This window comes from Anabrus simplex, chromosome 3 (assembly GCF_040414725.1).
Source record: "Anabrus simplex isolate iqAnaSimp1 chromosome 3, ASM4041472v1, whole genome shotgun sequence".
Lineage (NCBI taxonomy): Eukaryota > Metazoa > Arthropoda > Insecta > Orthoptera > Tettigoniidae > Anabrus > Anabrus simplex.
This window is the reverse complement of record NC_090267.1, coordinates 191,772,787-191,798,306: the sequence shown is the minus strand read 5'-3', so window position 1 is coordinate 191,798,306 and position 25,520 is coordinate 191,772,787.

The following is a 25,520-nucleotide window of genomic DNA, read 5'->3' as shown; positions in this document are numbered from 1 at the left end:
CTTACCACCCACCAACAGCGCGTGGCAACGCATCCTAATTTTTACCACGCCCCATGTTGCTTAACTTCGGAGATCTCACGGGATCCGGTGTTTCAACACGGCTACGGCCGTTGGCAGTAGAATAGGAATACAGTACAAATTATAGCCAATGCCGGAAACACTTTACCGTATGAAATAATGGACTACAGTCCGCTGTACTGTTCAAATAATAAAAACGCCCCTTTGTGCAATTTGAGGACGATTGTAATCTGTAACGGTATTCCGCCTATAGCCCGCAGAACGGCCGATTGACGTCTCTCTGGCTGTCTACCCAAGGAACAACTACGAGTTTACAGGAGTGGTGACGAAAATGGAAATACGTTACTTCCGTGCTGGCAAGCAGTTAGAGACCTGTAGGTGCGTTGTCAGTCTGTCGGTCACTCAATGCAGAGCACGATACCTGCAGAAAATAGTAATTTACGCCGTCATTGAAGACTAAGCGAAATTATGTACATAACGACAGTTGTTTATTATGACGGGATGTTTCATATATAGTCAACGGATTTTTACAGAAAATCAACAGTATAAGAGAAAATGGAAGAAAACTCTTCCGGTTTTTCTATAAACCTCCCGTTTATTCAAAGATTGTTAAATGATATGTATATCATAACCTTTCCCTGGACGAGAATACTCTAACTGTGAAGTTTGGTTGAGATCTATCCAGTCGTTTCGCCGTGATTTTGGAACAAAGGGACAAACAGATACGAAAAATTAAAACCTTGTCTGACTACTGCTTTGTGGTATGAATATTTATTGTGTTCATTGCTAGACTGCGGTATGCTTTCAATTTCGCTAAAGAGGCACATAATGGTCCTGTTGCCATAATGTGGTTTAATGCAAAACTGAATAAAATGGAAATTCTTACAAGGCTTGGAATAGGCAATATCATTGTTACGTCAAGAAGAAAGCTGAGGCCAACTGATGTATAAATTTCATTTTAGATATCAAAGTCACAGCTCCCATTGTCTAGCACTTGACGTGACTATGTGTAAATCAATCTAAGCTGAATATAGCGTTCAGTCGGGCGAAGGTTTGAACAGATATACTGGTAGTCCTTGACGATACAAGTGAGTGAGGCTGAAATGATGATATGACATGTTTAAAGAACGTCGTATACGCATAAATACTGCTTTAGAATGACCCAACCTGGGTGCTTTGTGATTTTGTTGGAGTACAAGCCTTAACAAACTGGTTTATTACGTCATTGAAATACGTTCAGGAAATTAGGCTAGGGAACTAGTATAACTTTTCTTTTCCTTATCTTATTGTCATTTCTGTAGGGTGGTTGCTAAACGTGCACTTGATCCATTTTTATGGCCGAATGCCCTTGTTGACTTCAACACCAAGTGGAGGGACGTATCACAATTGTGAGTGTGGTGTGTTGTTTGGTAAATGAACATGCGCGTATGAAAACAAATACAAACGTCCAGTCCCCTAGTCAGAGAAATAAACCAGACGCAGCATAAACCCTCCTTTCTGCCGGGAATTGAACTTTGAACCGTCTGAAAGGAAGTCTGCCACACTGACCAAGGAATTTGCCAGACATATAACCTTATTATTTTTACTGAGCTTTATGTAATCGGGGAGGAGTTGCACCACATTATTATTATTATTATTATTATTATTATTATTATTATTATTATTAAGGAAGGAATATTACGATGCCGTATGCTAACATTAAGCAAGAAGGTATCTCCATAATTAAATATCACCTTCATAATAATGGATGATACAGTTGTAATTAAATTTGTTTTGGTGAATGCTTTCTATATTGATTTAATTTCCACCTCAGTAATACTGCTTTATCCCTTTCGTTATTAGGACATGTTGTTTCAATGAATTCTTTTAAATCTATTCTGCTTCCGTTTACGCTCCATTCATTTATAACTCCCCTTTTGTCATCCCGCACACTTTATTTTCATTCAAATATATCTTTCATTGTTTCTCCGTACACCTCATTTTGTTAACTTTTTCTCTCATATCTTATTTCTTTTCTTTTACGTACTTAATTTCGGTAGCCTGTGTTTGTCTTCCTTCATATCCATATTATTTTATATGGAGTTAGATTTTCTTCATTAAGCGCCGGGCTTCAGAGAGTATAATATGCAATATGTATGCGAAATGAGACTTAAAAATGGAATAAAAGTCCACGGTTATCTTTACTTTCTAAATTAAATTTTTGGTTAGGTAAGCGAAGCATCTGAAGACTTGGAAAAGGGTTAATTAAAGTTGTCTTATTTAAAAATAATGTATTCACATTTATATGTCTAGGTCAGCGCTTCTCTCCGCAATCATTGCAATGTTTGGGAAGATTGAAAAATATTACGGGACAATGCAGCCAGCTCACATGAAGTCAGAATGAAATTTTGCGTAGTTCATGCATTCCAAATGGATTCAATACAATATGTGTGACGCTTGTAGCCTTCAACCTATTGACGTAACAGCCGCCATTGCTCGGACAGCTCTGGACGAGTCGTGTGATCACCGTTTACAGATCCCTTACTGTTACAATTTCCACTGAGTTTCTCTTCTACTTTCGTTTTCTACTGTTACAATTTCCACTGAGTTTCTCTTCTACTTTCGTTTTCTGCTTTAATTCCTTGCCACTATTCTCCATATATCTGCTTTGCGGTTTCAGTCTGAATTCTTCCGCATCGTGCACCGGGAAAGGCCAGTTATAAATCGACTCGATTTCACGTACCGAGGATGCCAATTAATATTAATGGTATAATAATAATAATAATAATAATAATAATAATAATAATAATAATAATAATAATAATAATAATAGTGTTTTTGTCCAGTTCTTGTCCCGTTTCTCTACAGGGTCGGGTATAAGGTGCGATAAATCTGGTTTGGCGGGCTTTATGACCGGATGCCCTTCCTGACGTAACCTCATCAGAGGAGTTAATCATATGAAAAGACGTGATATTTGGTAGTAGGAAGGGAGAGTGTGAAACCCGGTGCCGGCAGATAGCCTACTCCTAACGAATAGCACCAGTGGGGCTGTTCAAGGCTTAACATCCCCATCCGAGGGACGAATCACCATCAATAGCGCTATATGCACTCGCTCCGTATGAGCTCTGAAGAAAGGTTTGGAATTTAATCAAGGCTTTTGGCACGTAATCCAGTTATTAGAAATTTTCTACTACCGCCTCCCCTACCCTGCCAGCCAACATTCTGATGATAAAATTTTTGGACCAACGGGACTCGAACCGGCTAACCACGGTGTCAGACCATTTATACTTCAACGCCTTAACGATTCATGGCCACCAGGTGGGCTCATAATAATAATAATAATAATAATAATAATAATAATAATAATAATAATAATAATAATAATAATAATAATAATAATAATAATAATGCCAACGGCCGTAGCCGTGTTGAAACACTGGATCCCGTGAGATCTCCGAAGTTAAGCAACATTGGGCGTGGTCAGGAGTTGGATGGGTTGCCACGCGCTGTTGGTGGGGGCTAAGGGAATGGAGGAGCGGAAAGGAACTGGCCACCCTACCGCACGTAAACTCCGGCTCAGGAACACCTCTGCGGAGGTTCGGACCTGCCTTCGGGCAGAATAACCCTTACCTACCTACCAATAATAATAATAATAATAATGATAATAATAATCGAATGGCTGCAGACCTTCTGACCTTCCCTCTAGGCGGCCCTCCTGAAATGTTGGTGTTTTAATTATACAGAACCGGAATTCTTCTAGACGGTTGTTACAGCTGAGTTAATTTAATTTTTTCGGATGAGTATGCGCACCACCAAAATTCTTTAACATTCCTACAATGACCCGGGTTGCCAAGATTTATGACCGCCCTTCAAACATCGCCTGCCTCAACTGGTATCGAGCCCCTGAACCTGTAAGCATGAGTCGAGAATCACTAATCCACTGAGGCAGCTAATACGTATATTCGAAACTTACCAGGCGTTATTTGGACCGTGTTTGTCTTATACGTATCCGAGTGAGGAGGAATTCCATTCCACATGACATACAACCGAGGACAGTTTCTCCAAAGAATAAAATTGTAGCATGTTAACGGTAAGTCCGCGGGTGAACTGACAACGCTGTGAGGGTGACAGTGACCGCCGTTCTTCTTGCACCTCTCCGTCCCCAAGCCCCCTGCCTCATTAGCGAGGCAGCGCCTCCTGCGGCTCAGGAAATGAAGTCGTTTTGTGGCGGCACAAAGATGGACGAGCAGCGCACAAGGCCGGAAGAGCCTTTCCTCTTCCTCGTGCATGTCCCTTACTAGCCAAAGCATTCATTCTGCTACTTCATAACCTCCGGTATAATCTTCTATCCTACATTGGTAATATCGTTACGCACTCCAGCCTCCATTCTTCAACGACGGAAGAAGAGGTGGCAATAGATTTACTCAACAATCGTCTAATCGCAAGGTGGAGTGTATTTTGTCATGCAGTTTTCCTCTTTCTTATTATTATTATTATTATTATTATTATTATTATTATTAATGTCATACACCTTCAGCTATATTATTCACCGAGCTCGATAGCTGCAGTCGCTTAAGTGCGGCCGGTATCCAGTATTCGGGAGATAGTAGGTTCGAACCCCACTGTCGGCAGCCCTGAAAATGGTTTTCCGTGGTTTCCCATTTTCACACCAGACAAATGCTGGGGCTGTACCTTATTTAAGGCCACGGCCGCCTCCTTCCCACTCCTAGCCCTTTCCTATCCCATCGCCGCCGTAAGACCTATCTGTGTCGGTGCGACGTAAAACAACTAGGAAAAAATAATCAGCTATATTATGTAAACATTTTTATGTTACATACGTATTTGGGCTGTCACTTTGTCTTATAAACCTGGATCGTGAACACTACGTCGCAGAAAAACTTGGACTTTGAAATGTGTATGTATAAGCGGATGTTGAGAATGTCATGGAAGCAGCACCGGACTAATGTATCAGTTTTAAAACAACTGAAAAACACACGCACGCCTGACCAAGATAATCGATCAGTCATTTCACCGATATTTTTTACTAATTTCCCGAAGAAGAAGTGGAGTGGAAAAATTGATTATCCAAGGAAAAATCAATGGTAAACTTCCGAGAGAGAGAGAGAGAGAGAGAGAGAGAGAGAGAGAGAGAGTTTCCAAGGGTTGGGCAGAGCAACTAAAGCGACTCATTGGACACAGAACGCCACAAAGCACAAGTTCGAGAAGTCTGGAGATACACAGCTAACACCTTTAACAAATAACGTCACCATGCTCTTGTTCGAGAGATAGGACTCGAGAGAGAGAGAGAGAGAGAGAGAGAGAGAGAGAGAGACAAAAAGGTTCCTTGCATGCTCATTTCAACTTTATGTTGTATTTTATTTTATTGCATAGCAGGGAAGCCGGAACTCAGTTGGGCGACCAACTGCTTAGAGTTAATTACCTTCGTCCGGTTAATACCTTATGTGATCAGATGTCTTCTACATACCGACATCGTATGGCCATTAGTGCCGATTGGGCCATTTTCAAAAACCCGACTACCTCTGGCGTGTTTGAACCCACGATTTCCGGATCCGGAGGCCAAAACCTTACCTAACCGCTGATCTACAGAAGGAGCTATTATTATTATTATTATTATTATTATTATTATTATTATTATTATTATTATTATTATTATTATTATTATTTACATTGCTGCATGTTTGATGTCACTCTTACCCATTCAAGTTTCTGCCGACAGTGGAATAGGGACGAGCTAGAACTGGGAAAATACGCGTCATAGTCTTGATGGGATACAAACCCGATAGTTGCCTGGTGTGAACGCTAGAAACTACTGTAAATACTCTTCAGGAGTGCCAACGGTGGGGAAAATATGTATTTTTAACATTTTTAAAATAAAGTAACACGTATGTCTTGTTTTCGGAAAAACACTTAAGGGGTGGGGTTGTTTTTTTTTTTTGCTAGTTGCTTTACGTCGCACCGACACAGATAGGTCTTATGGCGACGATGGGATAGGAAATGGCTAGGAGTGGGAAGGAAGCGGCCGTGGCCTTAATTAAGGTATAGCCCCAGCATTTGCCTGGTGTGAAAATGGGAAACCACGGAAAACCATTTTCAGGGCTGCCGATAGTGGGGTTCGAACCTACTATCTCCCGAATACTGGACACTGGCCGCAATTAAGCGACTGCAGCTATCGAGCTCGGTGGGTGGGGTTGTAAAGGAAAGGACTGAAAAAGTGGCTGAATTATTTTTATGAGGATTCTTATATCTAAAAGACTGAAGATGTTACAGAGATGAACATTTGTATTTGGAACCTCCTTTAAAAATGAAAAAACGCGTATTTTTTGTTTTCGGAAAATCTAATTAAGTGGGGGGGGGGTCAAATGAATTAAAAATCAGTTGAATTCGTTGTTTGAGGATACTCATATCTCGAAAACAAAGGATGTTACGGATGAGAAATTTGGTATTTGGAATCTCCTTTAGAAATAAAGAGAGACGTATTTTGTGGCGGGGGAAGGGAGTGGGTGGAATGATCTTTAACGGGGTGTGCTCTTTTTATGAATTCTTTTGAATTCCTTTTATGAGGATAAAAACAAGAAGTGGACTCAAGAAATTCACCCCTAAGGGAGTTTTGAGAGGGGGTGAGGAATAATGACAAAAATATGCATTTATATGAAACCGTTTGCATTATGAAGTTCAAAGTTCGTATGGTATCCAAGGTATTAAATAACAGAATGTTTGAAACCAATTTAATCGCTCAGAGAACTACATGGGGGTTAAGGTCCGAAACAAGTATATTCATTCCATCCTCTGAAATGCTTTAACCTACGAAAAGCACGGGTATCTTGCTAGTTATTAATATTTCTCCATAGTAATTTATAACAGTGCTTAGAGGCAAAGGATCCTCCGTTTTAGCATTACATATTTTCAGTCTTCGAAGCTTATGTGAGTCAGCTTATCCTAGAAAACTTACATCCGGGCTCGCTTGAGCCACATAGCCTCGATGCTTGGCTTCGTCGGGTAATTTTAAGGACGGATACCGTGTGGCTCTAAGGCGAAACCGGGATTCGAACCTCAGCCATCCAAGTGAAACAACAGAAGCTCAGCCATAATGCTAATCAAGCCTCCCACCCATCCCTGTCTCTGTTAATTAGACAAGGCAGAACGATCGATAAATTAATCGTCATTTCCTAAATCATTAACCAACTTCTGAATATATTTAAATGGCCGAGGGGAACTCTGTCAGAAAATGATGCAGCACAAAGTCAGTGTCATATCGCTGCGTGGACTTTCCAATGAAATGTGTACAGTAAGAATTAGGAAGGGGAGTAATTCATATCGTGAGATGATGTAGTCATTTCCATAGAGATAGAAAGAGGACTGTTTACAAGAGTGGTGTCAAAACGGTGGCAAACTCGGCCCATTAGTGGCGCGATCTTAATGGAGTGCGCATCTCGGCTCGTTAAGCAGCTCGTAATGAGTCTCGCAACATGGATGCTGCTATTTAATATAAGCTCGAGATAGCATTCCAGTCCACCCAATAACAATCTAATGACGTCGGGGCCACATACCCTAGTATTTGCACGACAATGGATGTCTCCTACCAGCTTAGTTCAGCAGCAAATTCGCTTGCTCCCACTAAAGGTCGTTTTGTGGGTAAATGCCAGATATAGAAAATAAATTGTTATTTTAGATAAATGTGTCTTAGGTTCTAAGAATAAACGTGCCTGACCTAATTAATCTGTCCGACGTAAGGCAAATTGTAATTAACTGTGTTGGCAAGTATGAGTATATTCTCTCCCAGCAATAAAATAACACTCAATAACCTTACATCATAATGTTTACCTTACTTTATCCGTTAACTTTACTAATGAAATTCGAGTTGTCACTGAAACAGAGGGCAAAACTAGAAACTTCTTCAATTCCTAATTAATACCTATTTTCGTTTTCGTAGGAATGGACTTAGATATTCGGTACCAGATACTTCGTTCCCTAATACATTATTTCTAGAGCTTTGAGAATACTGTACGTAGCTGTATAATAGAAGAATACATTAAACCTGAAGTTATGTATTGCTGAATTAATTTTCTATTATTTAAACGCTTTCTAGGTTTCTTATCTCAAGAATCTCTAAAAAATAGAATAATAACTTCCATGAGAGGAAATAGAAAATAAAAGGAAAAAGAACCAAGAAAGAAAGTACGATTTTTTATTTTTTTTTGCTATTGGCTTTACGTCGCACCGACACAGATAGGTCTTATGGCGACGATGGGACAGGAAAGGGCTAGGGGTGGGAAGGAAGCGGCCGTGGCCTTAATTAAGTTTCAGTCCCAGCATTTGCCTGGTGTGAAAATGGAAAACCACGGAAAACCATCTTCAGGGCTGCCGACAGTGGGATCCGAACACTCTATCTCTCGAATACTAGATACTGGCCGCACTTAAACGACTACAGCTATCGAACTATGAACTATTCGATAGAGAAGGTATGGAGATAGAGATGGACAAACAAACAAACAAACAAACAAACAAACAAACAAACAAACCAAAACAAAACAAAACAATTCAATTGAGAACAATTTGAATAAAATATGAAGGTACTCCTTTCCACCAGATCAGGAGGAAAACTGTCCGGCTCCATGGCTAAATGGTTAGCGTGCTGGCCTTTGGTCACAGGGGTCCCGGGTTCGATTCCCGGCAGGGTCGGAAATTTTAACCATAGTTGGTTAATTTCGCTGGCACGGGCTGGGTGTATGCGCGCAGGTCGCCTACGGGTGTCAGATCAAAAGACCTGCATCTGGCGAGCCGAACTTGTCCTCGGACACTCCCGGCACTAAAAGCCATACGCCATTTCATTTTTCAGTAGGAAAACTGGTGATCAATAAAATGAAGGATGCCCAAGAGCCGGTAGTGACTGAGAAGGTTTTTGAAGATTTCTACCGAAGACTTTGCATTCAGTTTGTACTGCCTCCAAACAACCAAGAAAAACCATGAGAAATTATGTAGAATGTGGATTCAGATGAACTGCTGGTGGTCAGTGGGTCAGAATTGAGAGCAGGTTTTAAAAAGTTAAAGAACTGATAATACCTATGAGAAGAACTCATAACAAGTCAGATGTTTAGTGTTGGTGGAGGGAAAAACGTGGAAAAAACTGCTGATACTTCGGAAAAAGGGTCTTGTGGAGTGCACATCCCCTGAATAATGGGTGAATGAAGAAGTAATCCTGCTATACAAATTTTAGTGACTCCATAAACATAGAATATTACAGACTTATCCTTCTGCTAGCTAATGTACCCGTTTTTCGCTATCGTATTCTACACTGTATACGGATTTCTCCGTAAATTACTGTAAAGGCAGTGAGTAAGGTTATATTAAATTTCACGACTCTTAGCGCTATCCTAGAAACAAGAAAGGGAGGACGGAATACGTTGTTTCCGATGTAAAGTAGGCATTGGGGAACTTTTGAGGATAACAGCGGGCCACATTTCCTACTGCCAATCACAGTCGAGTTCAGGAATTTCTATCATAATGGTAGGTTCATTTGGCAACTGCCATTCACAACAGTTATGGAGAGTTTTCATTATAAATACAGGCCCTTTTTCGTAATACAAGTCGCAGTCGAGTTCGAAAGATTTGATTATAACCGGGAAATGCTTGCTATCTAACGTATCAACAAGTGAGACACGACAATAAGTCATACGACCAAAGTTTTAGATCTCTCCAAATAGAACGGCGATTATACTATCTCTTTTGTAATACGACTTATCGTTCAGCCACCAATTATCCCGAAACGAAGGTGTGCACCGTCATTAAATTGCATCCATATTTCGATATTGTCCGGGGCCAAAAAATGTACATTTGCATAGCTTGGTATATATTTCCTCAAAGAAAACACTGTCCAGGTTTCGGGATTAGAACTATCATACATATGGAGTAATTAAATAAGAAATTCATAGAGTTAAGAAAGTTTAAATTAGTAGAAAATAGGATTATAACTAAGGACAGCCGGATAGGACAAATATGTAAATACCAAGTGGATGTATTCAAATCAAATGTCTCTCAATGAATTATGATAGTATGAGTTACGAATGTAATAAAGCGGTAACAGAGGGGAAATTTAGGCGCTGGGATTCTTGGGTAAATAGATAAAAAGATGACTAATGGTGTTCTTACTTTAAGCTATTCGAGGACGGTTATAACCTTCAACGATATTCCGCCAATATCCCGGTCTTGAGTTGAACTAGATGGATGCATATCTGAAAAATTGGCAAAAGAAACGTTATTAACAGACAGCGGACCCCTACAACTGTATTTATACTTATAAGCATGGACACATCTAGAAGGTAAGGTAAGGGTGTATTCTGCCCGAAGGCAGGTCCGAACCTCCACAGAGGTGTGCCTGAGCCGGAGTTTATGTAGGGTAGGGTGACCAGTTCCTTTTCGCTCCTCCATTCCTTTACCCCTCATGAACAGCGCCTGGCAACCCATCCAATTTTTGACCACGCCCAATGTTGATTAACTTTGGAGATCTCACGGGATCCGGTGTTTCAACACGGCTATGGCCGCTGTTGACGTCTAGAAGTGCAAATCTTTATTTCGAAAGTTGCAGCTTTAAAACTGAACGACATATCTACAAACGGACCTCACCATCAGACGTCTCTTTCATTGTTCTACATAGTTGGTCTTATGACATTTTCTCGTATCTCCTATATTCATGGGTTAGATTGAGTTAGTCATTGAATGGGGTGAAATTCGGTACAGTTTTCACCTACTACTTTATTTTTTATTCTCATGTGATCAAAAAACTTGGCTAACACATGGCCACTGGCCATATCAATGTGCGTGCCAAAATGTCATGATTCTATCTTTCCCATAAGTGTGCCAAACGATAACATATACCTGTAAAAAGTACAAAATTAACTTGAAATCGAGAAATACAGCTCTATTTAACATCTAAGGGATAGAAATACGACAAAAAGCCATAAAACCAAAGTTGTAGATCTCCCCAAATTGAAACTCGATTATGCTTTGTGTTTTTTGATACGCCTTACCGTTTACCCACCAATTACCTCGAAACGGAGGTCTGCGCCATCATTAAAATTGCAACCATACTTCGATATTTTCCGGGGCCAAAAGTTATACATTTGCATAGAATATTTCCTCAAAGAAAATTGTGTCCAGGTTTCGGGATTAGCACTCGCATACATTCTTTCTTTCTTCATCTGCTTACTCTCCAGGGTTGGTTTTTCCCTCGGGCTCAGCGAGGGATCCAACCTCTACCGCCTCAACGGCAGTGTGCTGGAGTTTCAGACTCTGGTTTGGGGGATACAACTGGGGAGGATGGCCAGTACCTCACCCAGGCAGCCTCACCTGCTATGCTAAACAGGGGCCTTGCGGGGGGCGAATATTGGAAGATTGGAAGGGATAGACAAGGAAGAGGGAAGGAAGCGGCCGCGGCATTTAGGTACCATCCCGGCATTTGCCTGGAGGAGGAATGGGAAACCACGGAAAACTACTTCCAGGATGGCTGAGGTGGGAATCGAACCCACCTCTACTCAGTTGACCTCCCGAGGCTGAGTGGACCCCGTTAAAACCCCCGTACCACTTTTCAAATTACGTGGCAGGGCCGGGAATCGAACCTGTGCCTCCGGGGGTGGCAGCTAATCACACTAACCACTACACCACATAAGTGGACCACTCGCATACATACGGAGTAATTAAGGAAGAAAGTAATACAGTTAAGAAAGTTTAAATTAATAGAAAAGAGGATTGTAACTGAGGACATCAGGATAGGACAAATGTGTAAATAAAAAGTGATGTATTGGAAAATCAAATGTCTCTCATTAAATTATGATGGTGTGAGTTACGGATATAAGAAAGCGGTAACAGAGGAGAAGTTTAGGCGCAGGGATTCTTAGGTAAACAGATAAGATGATGACTAATCGTGCTATTACTTAAGCTATTCGAGGACGTTAATAACTTCTAACGATGTTCTTCCAATATCCCGCAGAATGGCCGATTGACGTCTCTCTTGCTCCCTACCCAAGGAACAACCATGAATTTACAGGAATGATGACTAAAATGGTAATACGGTACTTCCCTGCTGGCACGCAGTCAGAGACGTTGCCATGGTAACCTGTAGGTTCGTTGTTGGTCTGTCGGTCACTCAGTGCAGAGCATGATACCCGCAGAAAATACAAATGTTCTCCGTTATTTGAAGAGCAAACTAAATTATGGACAAAACAAAAGTTGTTTATAATGAAGAGACGTTTCACGTACAGTCCACGGATTTTACAGAAAATCAATAGTATAAGAGAAAATGGAGGAAAACTCTTCTGGTTTTTCTATTAGCCCCCCCCCGTCTATTCAATGATTTTTAAAACATATGCATGTAAAAACCTTCCTCGAGATAAGTGTACTCTAAATATGACGTTTGGTCGAGATCTATCTAGCCGTTTCGCCGTGATGGTGGAACAAACAAACAGCCACGAAAAATAAAAACCGCCGATTCGTTCTTTAGTTGACCTAAAAGAGATAAATATCTTTGGCGAAAAAAAAAAAAACGTAATTACAGACAGCGGACCCTCTACAACTTTATTTTACATATTGTTAATTCGAGTTCTATCAGCCTGTCGAATAATCTGAATTCAGAAAGGGTTACAGCACATCTAACCATATTCAAACAGTACGCATTCTAATCGAAAACTATACAGAGTTCCTTATACCTCTTCACATAGCTTTCGGAGATTATAAGAAAGCAGAGACGTGAGGAGTGCTTGAAACGATGGACAACGCTCGCAAGCTAAACTCTTCCTGAACATACAGTTACGAACATGCCACTCTTCATCTTCCTCTTCGTCCACTTATGTATCTACGGGCAAAGAAACTGAAATGTGCGAGAGCATCATCATGTATGAAGTCGGGATGCTACTGGGGGACATCTCACAAATTTTGGAGGACAGCTACATTTTTAGCAGTAGTTTCAAGAAGACAACAATTTCAAAATTTTCAAAAGCATTGTGTTGCCACGTTCCCTCTTTTTTGACCAAGAATTCTCTTAGTGGAGTAAAAATAAAAAATTAAAAAGTCACTCATCTTATTCTACAATATTTTTTACCAGTCTGACTTGAAGGCCCTTTATCCATGAGATATTCATAGCATCTTCTTGCAATGTTTACAAAACGTCTTGTAGACATTACTTCGATTAGGAGATGCGTATACCGTGTTGGTTTCTCACTTCGCATTATATGCACATACGCGTTTAGTTTTCCCTTTTGCCTTCTCGGGTTACAGTGATGACTTTCATTTTTGTGACGAAGTAGAGGTACACAGTCATGACTATCCGACGCCGAATTCTTCCCAAAAATCGCTAAAACTTGAAGATAAACACCAGTTAATTCAACACTTCTATGTTGATGCACTTCGTGCTATAGAACGGCCACACACACTATGCCACGGATTAACTGTAACTCGGAAGTCGGTAGGTACATCCGGAAAGCTTCTGCAAAGATGCTATAACCTGCTTCATTGCACTTTCAAAATCTTACTTTTGGCAATGTTTACGCTTTTAGTTGAAGCAAGATGACAGGACATCCGCCTGTTGTAAAAATTCGTACTGATGATAATAGTAGAAAAATTCGTTCAGACAGAGAAAGAAACAGTTGCGGGAAAAATTACGTCCCATGCGGGATATTTTCAAAATACGGTACGTTGAAATACGGGATGGTTGATCACCCCAGGCCCATATCAAATTTATCCTTGTATAATAATTGTAACTTGTGTCTTGCATTTTGTTTTGGCAATCAGGATTTGTCGGCGTGCACTCAGTAAATATACTGCTCGAGGAACTCTGCAACTAATTATGCACTTTGGACCTATGTTTGTCTTACACGTTTCTTTTTCAGGAAATCATTTCTGAAATATTGCCGTTGAATTTTAATACACCCTGTACTTCATTGGAATCCACGCATCACCATTTAAGGAGGACACTACTAATTCCAGTGGGAAGGTTCGTTATTGCGCCCGAAATTTTTTTACGAGATAGAAGATAAATTAATCGTCTATCGCCTATTAACTAAGATGTTTTGCTCCGTGGCTGACTGGTTAGCATGCTGGCCTTTCCTGCAAGAGGTTCCACTTCCTCGTAGATGCGCAGATCGCCCGCGGCCGTCAAACTCGAAAGACATGCTCCATGCCTACGCAATAAATTATTACAATTTTTGAGAATTCTACGACCTCAGGAGTTACGCATACTAAACACTTGGAATCCCCGTTCTCGTTGTTGTCGCTTGGATTTTGCTACCAAATCTTCTTCCCCACATCCCTGATATAAGGAAGAATATGAAAGGTAACTCATGGTTGCGTTTCTTTAAAACTTAATTGTTCCACGTGGGCGAAAAACTTAGTGTTTATGTTTCGTATTCCCTGGAGAAATAGATGAAATTAAGAACAAACTGTCTGGTGGGCTATTTTCCAACAAAATGTTGTTTTCAGATACGCTACTTTTATAAAGTTTTTACGTGCTATTAATTCTACAGCACTGAAATGGTAAATGTTACATTAAAGTTATGGAAAATACTCTCATTTTCTAGAGACTGGGAAAAGTCTGGATAATATAGGTTAATTGCGACTTCTAGAATTACTTTTTGAAACTAAGCTTCCCGCTTATGGGTTGAGGCGGCAAAATACTCCCACGGTATCCCGAGCCTGGCGTAACAGGCGACTAAAAGGGGAATCCCAGTGGCTTTCAAGTAGGGAGTGTGGGTTGGCGGCCACGAAGTCTTTGGCTGATTCTTGATATTCCTTCCACTTGTGCCAGGATCGTGCCATTCATCTATACTATTTGACATCAATTGGTCAACCCTTGTTCTTTCTTGACCTTGACGCCATTAGGTTACCGAGGCCTAGGATCCCCTTCATTTTTATGGCCTTTTCTTTCTTTTGATAATATAGTGCCTTCATCATTCGAAGGATTATTCCTTTTTCTCTTCTTCTTATTGTTAAGAGGACGATTTTCCAGTTGCAGTTCCTCTTGAAACCATAATCACTGCTACCGCCAAACTTACCTCCTCCAGAAATGTGTATCTTCTGTTAATACACCCTGATAATTTCTATGAAAAATAATACAATATGTTTAAGAAGGGGAAAAAGAACATATGGGAGGGAGACTTAACATAAATCTTCTACTGAATACCAGATTACCGGGACAGTACCTTCCATTTGTCACCTCTCCCGTCTGCTCCATGCGTATCAAGGTCATACTCGCAGTGGTAATTATACCACAGGCTTCTCCTGGGGATAATGTACATCAAATATCACTTATGTCAACTACATGCAACTGCTAAATGCTAAACCGAAATAGAACTGGTATTGGGGTGAATACTGTATATCGAGGCAAACACAAACTATTCATTGCGGTGGATGACGTGCCCAAAATTCCTATAGGAAGAAAACATATACCAGTATCTTACGTGGTTTCTGTTATGATCTGGGTCAATGTAAATCTTCCTCAGAGTGTTTTTCCCCGTCAGTTTATTACTAAGTAAATTCGAAAAGGCCGTGGAAATAGAAATGAACAATTGTAGCCAAATGTAAGTCCATGTCCTAAGTTTTTCAAAGTCATTCCCCCCGAGGGCCGTAAAATTTGTTAATGTGACGTACAATCTATAATTTTATATTTATTGGTGTTTCTTCCAATTGATTGGGGCCAGCGCATGTGTGTATTTGGCCTAATATTACGGTTGGGTGCCCTTCCTGAACCCAAACCCATGCGGAACTGTCGTTTTGATTATTGTTGTTGTTGTTGTTGACTTCTGGAAAATACCGAAAGGATTCCTCATTTTGAATCTGGAATATTTTTCCCAATATATTCCGAAATGTATCTTGTGTGCATTCGAATACAGGCTCGATAATAAGAAATATCCTAAAACATACGATATGTAACTGCTAATAGGGATACTGTACAATGAGAATAAAAACACAAATTCTTCTAATTACTGTAAAACTCTTTTTGACTAAATAAATAGAGAAGGGCTTAAAGCTAATACCTTATATATATATATAAAACAGAAATAAATGAAAATCTCTAGCCAGTTTCAAGTCATTCGATGGGGTCAGGAACGGAATGAACTAAGCCCCCATCTACCGGTGAGGATAGGAATTGTGCCGCTGCCGAAGCATGTCGCGCTCCTCCTGGGCAATGACTGACAGATGAAATGAAACAATATTGTAGAATGTTGCTGGAATGAAAGAAGACACCGAAAATGGAGTACCCGGAGAAAAAACTGTCCCGTCTCCGCTTTGTCCAGCACAAATCTCACTTGGAGTGATCAGGATCCAGCGGTGAGAGGCCGACGCGCAGCCAACTGATCATGGAAGCTCTTTTGTAACAAAGTGAATAGGTTAATAATATAAAGTTCATTTTCCTTTAATTCAGATTTTCCCCATTTTTCAGTTTATAAATGGTACAAAACCAACCACATTGAAAGATGGCATTTTTAAAACAAGTGGATTGTGATGATTCAACAGCACACTTAAAACAGCCTAATGTATATATAGTACATACTATCATTGTTCAGTATAGGAGTACTGTTTGTTTTAATGTCATATATATTTTTAAATAAGGTGTTGACCAGTTAACGCATATGCGTGTCACTTTTAATATTTCGTAGGTCCTATTGCAGCTAATCATCTGATGAACTAGTTAATATTCCTTAGGTCCTACTGTGGCTAATCATGTGATGAAATATACCTCTTCCCCGATTCCAAAATTTGGTAACATTAATTTATTGACCACCTACACTACCGGCCATTGTTTCGAAAGAATGACTGGTGGACGCTATAAGCAAGTTTCGCAATATTCGGATAACCTAACACAAAGCATTTAAAATCCTGAATATACTATAACAGTTCTGTGTATCTAGTCACTTCAGTATCAACAAGGTGGTGTATTACATTGCCTGGCTCCTTGGCTGAATGGGCAGCGTCCATGCCTTCGGTTAAGAGCGTCTCGTGTTTGAATCTCGGCCGCGTGGGGATTTTAACAAAGTCTGGCTAACTGGACTTACTCTAGGACCGGCAGTATGGATTGTCTCAATACATTTCTCTTTATTTAATACAACCCACTATCAACCAACATAGAAACACGAATTACTGAATACATCTCTCCATGTACGGTTAACGTTAGGAGGGGCAACCGGCCTTAAAACATGGCCAAGTCCACACGTGACTCCATAACAGTGTGAAATATACGGTAGAGGAATCATTATTTAATTTATAACTGTGAGCACCTTTGACATCATTATTTTCGTTATAGACATTCCTAGGCTGGAATTTTGACGTTCACTTCCTGCTCAAAACACAACATCTACCAAATGTATTCGTTGAGACAGTGATCGTATTAATATTGATATGTCAATATTTATGTAATTGATTGATTGATTGATTGATTGATTGATTGATTGATTGATTGATTGATTGATTGATTGATTGATTGATTGATTGATTGATTGATTGATTGATTGATTGATTGAGCATCTGTTAAGAACATTTTATAATCTCCTCTCTCTTTCTCGTTAGCTCCTTTCAATCGAATATTAACTCCTAACACATACACACTCATACTTTTTGCTAACTCAGCCAGTTCTACTTTATTCCTTCCATAAGCCCCATTAATTTTGCTAGCTCCCCATCGAATTCCATTTCATTCGCCAAGTTGTTTCCAAGGAGTCCCTCGCTTGTCAAATGGAAGTGGGACTCCGTTAATACCATAGGTCCGAAGATTGCTTAAAACGTACTGAGCGTGCTCGGTGAAAATTCTGTGAAGCTGGATGCTACCTTACTTATACATAGTCCCAGAGTCAATCTCTATCCTAACGGGTTGTACTGTCCTAGTCGCCTGACTACAAGGGCGGCAGTGACTCAAAAAATGTCCGGGATGCTCGCTCCTATTACATAGCATCTGGTATCCCGGCTATCAGGACCACTTACTTGGCCAATCATCCGTTGCCTATGGTTCACGAGCAGGTCCATGACTACAGTAACTCACATCACACTGCGAACCATTTAAAATAACATATGATAAAATATTACATGCGAGGAACATAAAATTCCGTGCACTTATAATTTTTTGAGTGCCTGTATATGCCTGGAAACAACATGAAGGGAGAGAGCATTCGCTAAACAGAATACACGTTTTTTATTACAGTTACCTTTACGTCGCTCCGACTCGGGTAAATTTTATGGTGACGGTGGAAAAGGAAAAGGCTATGAGTGGGAAGGGAGTGGCCGTGGCCTTGATTATGGTACAGCCACAACATTTGTCTTGTGTGAAAATGGGAAACCATTGAAAACCATCTTCAGGGTTGCCAAAAGCGTGATTCGAACCCACTATATCCCGAACGCAAGCTCACAGCTGCGCGCTCCTAACCGCAGTGTCAACTCTCTCGATAATACATTATTATTATTATTATTATTATTATTATTATTATTATTATTATTATTATTATTATTATTATTATTATTATTATTATTATTACTGGATATGACATAATAATTAATAACATTTTAGTTTCTGTGTAGATTTATCGCCGCTGGTGAGTGAAATAAATGCTAGCTGTTTATAACACTGAAGTTAGTATTGCAAGTTGCAGTAACATTTGTCAGGGCTATTCCCAATATATCAGCCTTGTAAGACGACTTGCTATGGCAATGCGCTGTAAAATGTGTCGACCCACGGCACGAAACAAATAGCAGGAGAAATAGATTCGTGATACGCCATTACTTTCCACGTGCTAGATTTCACACGTTCTGTTGTTTCATGGGAGATTTACAAGTCATTTCTATCTTCTTTCTGCAGATGCACCGATACTTACAGATAGACCGTGAATTTCTCTTGGGATTGCTGAAGCGAGGAAAAACTGGGAATGGGTTATTAAAATGTATTGAACTTATTTTGGAATGAATTGCTCTGCAGTACTCCTAAAATATTTCAGTTTACTAACCGCTTTTATTTACTGTCCGAGTTTCAAATACATATTATCCTAAGGATACACTTCCTATAAAATCATCCTGTGTTTCATAATTATACGTCTACGTTTCAAACAATATTAAAGAGACCCCTTCATAATCAAAGCTTGGGATTTTAACTCCATACATTAGATTTTTTGATATAGCCCCATGGGGTAATGGTAGAATGCCTGCCTCTTATCCGAGGGAACAAGGTTCAATTCCCAGCCAGCAAAGGAATTTTACTGTAATTTTGTGCTGAGGGCTGGAACGTGGTATGGAGTTATTGATGCGAGAGGCAGCAATCCTGTCAAGAAAGCCGAACAATAACGCTGACCACGTGGTACTCTAACATCTGCAGGTCATGTGACTGGGCAGCAGTTGCCTTGACAAGTCAAGGCTCAACAATGGTTTGAATAGGCTGCGGGATATAAATCATATCCGACACTTCAGATCAGTTATGATTAGTGTAGAATATTTTCTTATTCATCGACAGGTTTTACCGTAGGTAAACAGGACAGACTGTCTGTAGGAGAACAACATAAAAGACGTTATACAAACATGTTACAGTATCTCTGTATAGAACTTCAGTTACACATCCATGCAGTTTATAATTAGGTTTACAGTGTCTGCATGCTACATCATTCATTTAAAATTTAACATAAAGCCCTTGCTGAACGTTTTTGAGTAATTGGTTAGTTAATTGATTAATTACTACCGAGCTCGATAGCTACAGTCGCTTAAGCGCGGCCAGTCAAGGTATCCAGTATTTGGGAGATAGTGGGTTCGAACCCCATTGTCGGCAGCTCTGAAGATGGTTTTCCGTGGTTTCCCATTTTCACACTAGGCAAATGCTGGGGCTGTAACTTTCCTTTCGGCCCATTCCTTTCGATTCCTAGTCCTTTCCTGTTCCATCGTCGCCACAAGAACTATCCGTGTCGGTGCGACGTAAAGCCAATTGTAAAAAAAAAGGTAGTATGTATGTACGTACGTATGTGTAGTAAATAATTTATTGGCCTTCAATTCTCAGTAGACTTTAGTGAATTCCATCCTGGCTGAGGCTAATGCCATTGGAAGTGTTCAAATGCGTTCGTCGGCTTCCAGCAGTTTAAGAATAGCATTTCAGACAAAACAATGACGATGACTGAAAATGAGAGAAATTTTTTGCAGCCCTGAAAATATTCACTTATACAGACTTGTTTTCATTCCTGTTTCCCAAGCCCTTTCACGTAATAAATTATTTCTAATATGCACCAAGTATTCACTACACCTTTCTATACCAACGCACTGTCGAATAATTCATCTTAGTCTCTTTGACCGCCGGGCTGAGCAGCTCAGACGGCTGAGGTGCTGACCTTCTGATCCCACCTTGGTGGGTTCCATCGTGCCTCAGTCCAGTGGTATTTCAAGGTGCTCAAATACGTCAGCCTCATTTCAATAGACTTACTAGAACGTATAAGAATTCCTTCGAGTAAAAATTCCGGCACCCTAGGCGTCCCGAACTCCGTCAGAAAGTAGCTGCTGGGACGTAGAAACTATATTATTATTATTATTATTATTATTATTATTATTATTATTATTATTATTATTATTATTATTATTATTCTCCTTTACCGAATTACTAGCCTAGTTCAATGCATTTATTTACTAGCTGGAAGCTAGATTGTGGAAACACTTTGGGAATCAGAAGTATCTTCGTGTGTTTAAAGAGTACTGTCGCATTCCTTTTATCTGCCTGTATAGCTGTGGTTTTTTACAATTACAACATTTTCTTCATCAATTGTGGCGCCATATAAATATATCCATAGAATCATACGTCTAAACACAGACATACCATAGTTTTGTTTTCATGTTCGAACCATGTAAACAATGCTGTTAGCCTTTCAGGTAGAATTATTATCATCCTCACATATTTACTCACATTATACCGTGTGAGTTGGCCGCGCGGATAGTGTCACGTAGTTGCGAGATTCCATTCTGATGATCGTGGGTTCTATTTATGCAGCCCTGAAGATAATGGTTTCCTATTTTCACACGAGATAAATGCGGGTGCTGGACCTTAATTAAGGCCACTGCGTCGGCAAATAACTTCGGTGTGTTAGTGCGATGTTAAACCACTATCAAACAAACAAACAAACGAACATACAAACAAACATAAACAAAACAGTCATCGATCAGTTGGTTATAAATCTCAGTTGCGTGAATGAACGTCAGCGTCATGGTCTTCTTTCAGAGGGTCGCGGGTTCGTATCTGGACCGGGTCGGGAATTTTAACTGTGCCTCGTTAATGAATTCGTCCAGCTTGGGGACTTCATCTTTTAACATACACATCATACAACATTACCAACTACCACAGAAACACGACTTGGTGAATGCATCCTTCCAAATATGGTTGGCGTTAAGAAGGATAACCGGCTGTGAAATATGTTCAGTCCACATGTGCTAGAAAGTTTGCGCCAGCTGTTCACAACAAAACAAAGAAAGTGGCTGAAGAAAGGAAGATTCAGTTCGTTGGTGAATCAGCACATTATTCGATCAATCGATAAAAGCAAAGCAAAATATAACCACCTTCGTACAGGCAATAAAGGCCCTTGGAAGAGTGGAAGGTGAAGGCTTCCTCTGTTCATAACATAAGCACTGAATGGGATAAAGTAGTTATATAACCAATCGCTTTTGCTTCCAGGAATTAATTCGGTGTAGGCTGAGTGGACCTCTCAGGAAGAGGAAGTCTCGTTCTTTAAATTTTCCGTCTTCCTCACGGGGAATCGAACGCAACACGCCTTTACAGCTTGAAATAGGCAGCCGCTATCGGTCAATAGCTAACCGATACATTTATTAATCAGTTACTCAATGATTCAGACACACTTCTAAACTTAATTTCCTGCAACATATTCAGATTAAATTGTGTAGTATATGTTCATGCTAGAAGCCTCCGTGGCTCAGGCGGCAGCGCGTCGGCCTCCCACCGCTGGATACCGTGGTTCAAATCCCGGTCTCGCCATGTGAGATTTGTGCTGGACCAAGCGGAGGCGGGACAGGTTTTTCTCCGGATACTCCGGTTTTCCCTGTCATCTTTCATTCCAGCAACACTCTCCATTCCCATTTCATAGCATCTATCAGTCATTAATAAATCACTTTGGTAGTGGCGACCCCATCGTACTAATAGCCTATATCTGCTTCATTCATTCCATCCCTGACCCGGTCAATGACTGGAAAACAGGTTGTAGGTTTTCATTTTCATGTTCATGCTAGTATCAGTGATAGTTTGCGCAAAAACAATCGAATACAAAAATCATCAAAATTCGATGGAATTAAGGTGTCCAATAGTTGTTCTTCTTGGTAATGGAAAGAACAACATGAAGATGATATGTATTTAAGTTTGCATGCAAGGGGAAAATAATATTTTGCAGTAGTTAATATCACGTCATCAGCCCTACTTGAATAGGCCTTCACTTCTCATGCAAGAGGTTGCGATATTAAGTTTTAGCAAAGTCGGGTGGCATTTACAAATTATTTAACACGAACGTTCTGTGGGAATTCATTTACTGGGAAGTGTAGGAAACGCTTTCCACTGTAAATTCCTGCCATCCAGAACATTACAGGTTGCTAAGTCAGAACTCAACTTTTTATATTTACAGATGTTAATAAACTCCATATTTTATTACTGTCCCACAAAGGCAAGCAGCTCATTGAAACTACATACAAAATCGGTCATAACGACCACGAACGGATGACCAATGAAAGGTCATTATAAGCGCTAGTCGCACAAACCGGTTTATTGCTGCTAAGAATTTCATATCTGTAAGCTTTAGGCTGCACACTTACATGGTTAATTAACAGAATTAAGTTAAAACTTCAAAAAAAACGTACCGAATACTGAAATAAATACTGTATTTACAGTACACTATTAGTGGAATGGAAATGCGAGAAATTTCGTTGGCTTTCGCTTGAAGAGTAGGTCGATTGATCGGCACGTTATTTGTTTTTGCTGCTTAAACCATCTGAGCGAAGATTCTTCAGTAAGCTCAGATGATATGGCCCACATGACATTTAAAGTATTTTCTTCGAAAAGAGACTGTATTTTTCTCTCTGTCCTTCCAAATCGTAGAAATCGTTCAATACACCCAATTCCTTCCCGAAGCTGCAATTTATTTCCCGTTTTCTAATCGCCATATTATGTGTGACTTTTCTTCTGTATTATTTATATTCCTTTTCTTTTGCGACTTCTTCACAGCGATGCTTGCCTTACTATTTAAGAGACAGAGTGATTAGAAATCTACAATAATAACCGTCATATTGTTGTCGACCATCTCCATAATCGTAACCAACAAAAATCATCATTGGACGTTATAGCCGATTCATTCATCTGAACATGTGATCAAAATATACGATATGTCTTAATAAGCGACGTCATACTAAGCGATCTTTTAAAATACAGTGTTTATGTAGGATTTAGATGGGACCGTTAGATTTCGCTGTTCACTCAATCACTACTGATCTGCATTTAGGACAGTCGCCCAGGTGGCAAATTCCCTACCTGTTGTTTTCCTAGCCTTTTCTTAAATTATTTCTAAGAAATTGGAAAATTATTGAAAATCTCCCTTGGTAAGTTATTCCAATCCCTAACTCCCCTTCCTATAATCGAATAATTGCCCCAATTTGTCCTCTGGAATTCCACCTTTATCTTCATATTTTGATCTTTCCTACTTTTAAAGACACCACTGAAACTTTTCATCTACTAATGTCATTCCAGGCCATCTCTCCATTAACAGTTCGGAACATACCACTTAGTCGAGCAGCTCGTCTCCTTTCTTCCAAGTCTCTCCAGCCCAAACTATTCAACATTTTAGTAACGCTACTCTTTTGTCAAAAATCATCCAGAACAAATCGAGCTGCTTTTCTTTGGATTTTTCCCAGTTCTTGAATCAAGTAATCCTGGTGAGAGTCCCATACACAGGAACCATACTCTAGTTGATGTCTTACAAGAGACTTACATGCCCTCTCCTTTACGTCCTTACTACAGCCTCATAACCATGTGCAGAGATCTGTACCCCGTATTTACAATCATAGTTTTGTAATTGCCCCAATGAAGATCTTTCCTTATATTAACACTTAGGTACTTGCAATGATCCCCAAAAGGAACTTTCACCCCATAAACGCAGTAATTAAACCTAAAATGACTTTTACTATTTGTGAAACTCAAACCTAAATTTAAGGCCACGGCCGCTTCCTTCCCACTCCTAGCCCTTTCCTGTCCCATCGTCGCCATAAGACCTATCTGTGTCGGTGCGACGTAAAAAAAAACAAGCAAAAAAAAGCGTACGTCACAATCAAGAGGGAGAGCGAATACACACGGCACGGCACATAAGAAGTTCGATTGTGACTACGGAGGTTTTCTTGCACTGTTTCCAACGAAATGTTGCTTAGAGAGCAATGCAAAAAGGACACCATAATCGCAAGAAATCCTTTTTCAAAAATGTGTTTGATTTATACTGCGTTCGACGTTAACAGACATGGTGTTATGTTCCTACATTTACACGCTCAAAGAAAACTGACGCGATACGATTTGTATTACTGTGTACAGTTGTTCAAAAAGAAATGAAATAGAGCATGGTATTGTATGTTCCTCGTACTTAATATTTTATCAGACTTCAATTGAATAATTATCAAAATATAATTCTCTCCATGCAGATAAAATCCATATAAATACCATACACAAACATGAAATGTGCAAGTTCAATTATTTCTGAGAAAAATATTCCTGCGAGGAAATTATACAAAACAACGCGTTCCTTTAAAAAATAGCGAATATAGAAAGATACAGATATGGGCATGAAACATGCAAGCTACGATTTACAGATTCTGGGACAAGAATGACAGAACTGACACTAAGGCAAGTATAACTCCTGTAATTACAGTAAAATGTAATATGTAATTCAAAACTTGTATGCTTTATGTCGCACAGTGTTCTAGTATTTTTGACTTTTCCTGTTCGTTGACTTTCGGAAAATAGTATTCAAAACTTACCTGCAACCATTTGTATTTGATCGTCCTCTTCAACAGTCTCATGTGAATTAGCAAGTTTCGTTTTGTAATGGCGTTCTATGTTATGCTCATATAGTGGACATATTGTATAGTCTCTTGCTTGAACAAAAAATTAATTGTTCCCACTAGCTTTCTGAAGACGAACATGTGAACGAAGTATAAAATATCCGAGACAAGGGTTCCTGATCCCAGATGATGGACGTCGTTAGCGCTTTCCACAGACAATCTACCGAATTATATCTATGTCGTCTGTCAGTGAAGTCATTATAGCCTTCTACAATCCAGAGTACCTAACGAATTGTACAAAGGTAGGAAAGCGGAATGTATAGCGATTTGTACATATTAGCAATGCAGTTTTTTCCCTCGTTGACAGTGTGGAATAAACGTTGTTAAGGACGATGTGAACTTCATTCCACTCCATCTGGAACTGCCGAAATTTGTGGTCAATTTAGTGGTTAAAGGTAATATGTTTATCTTGA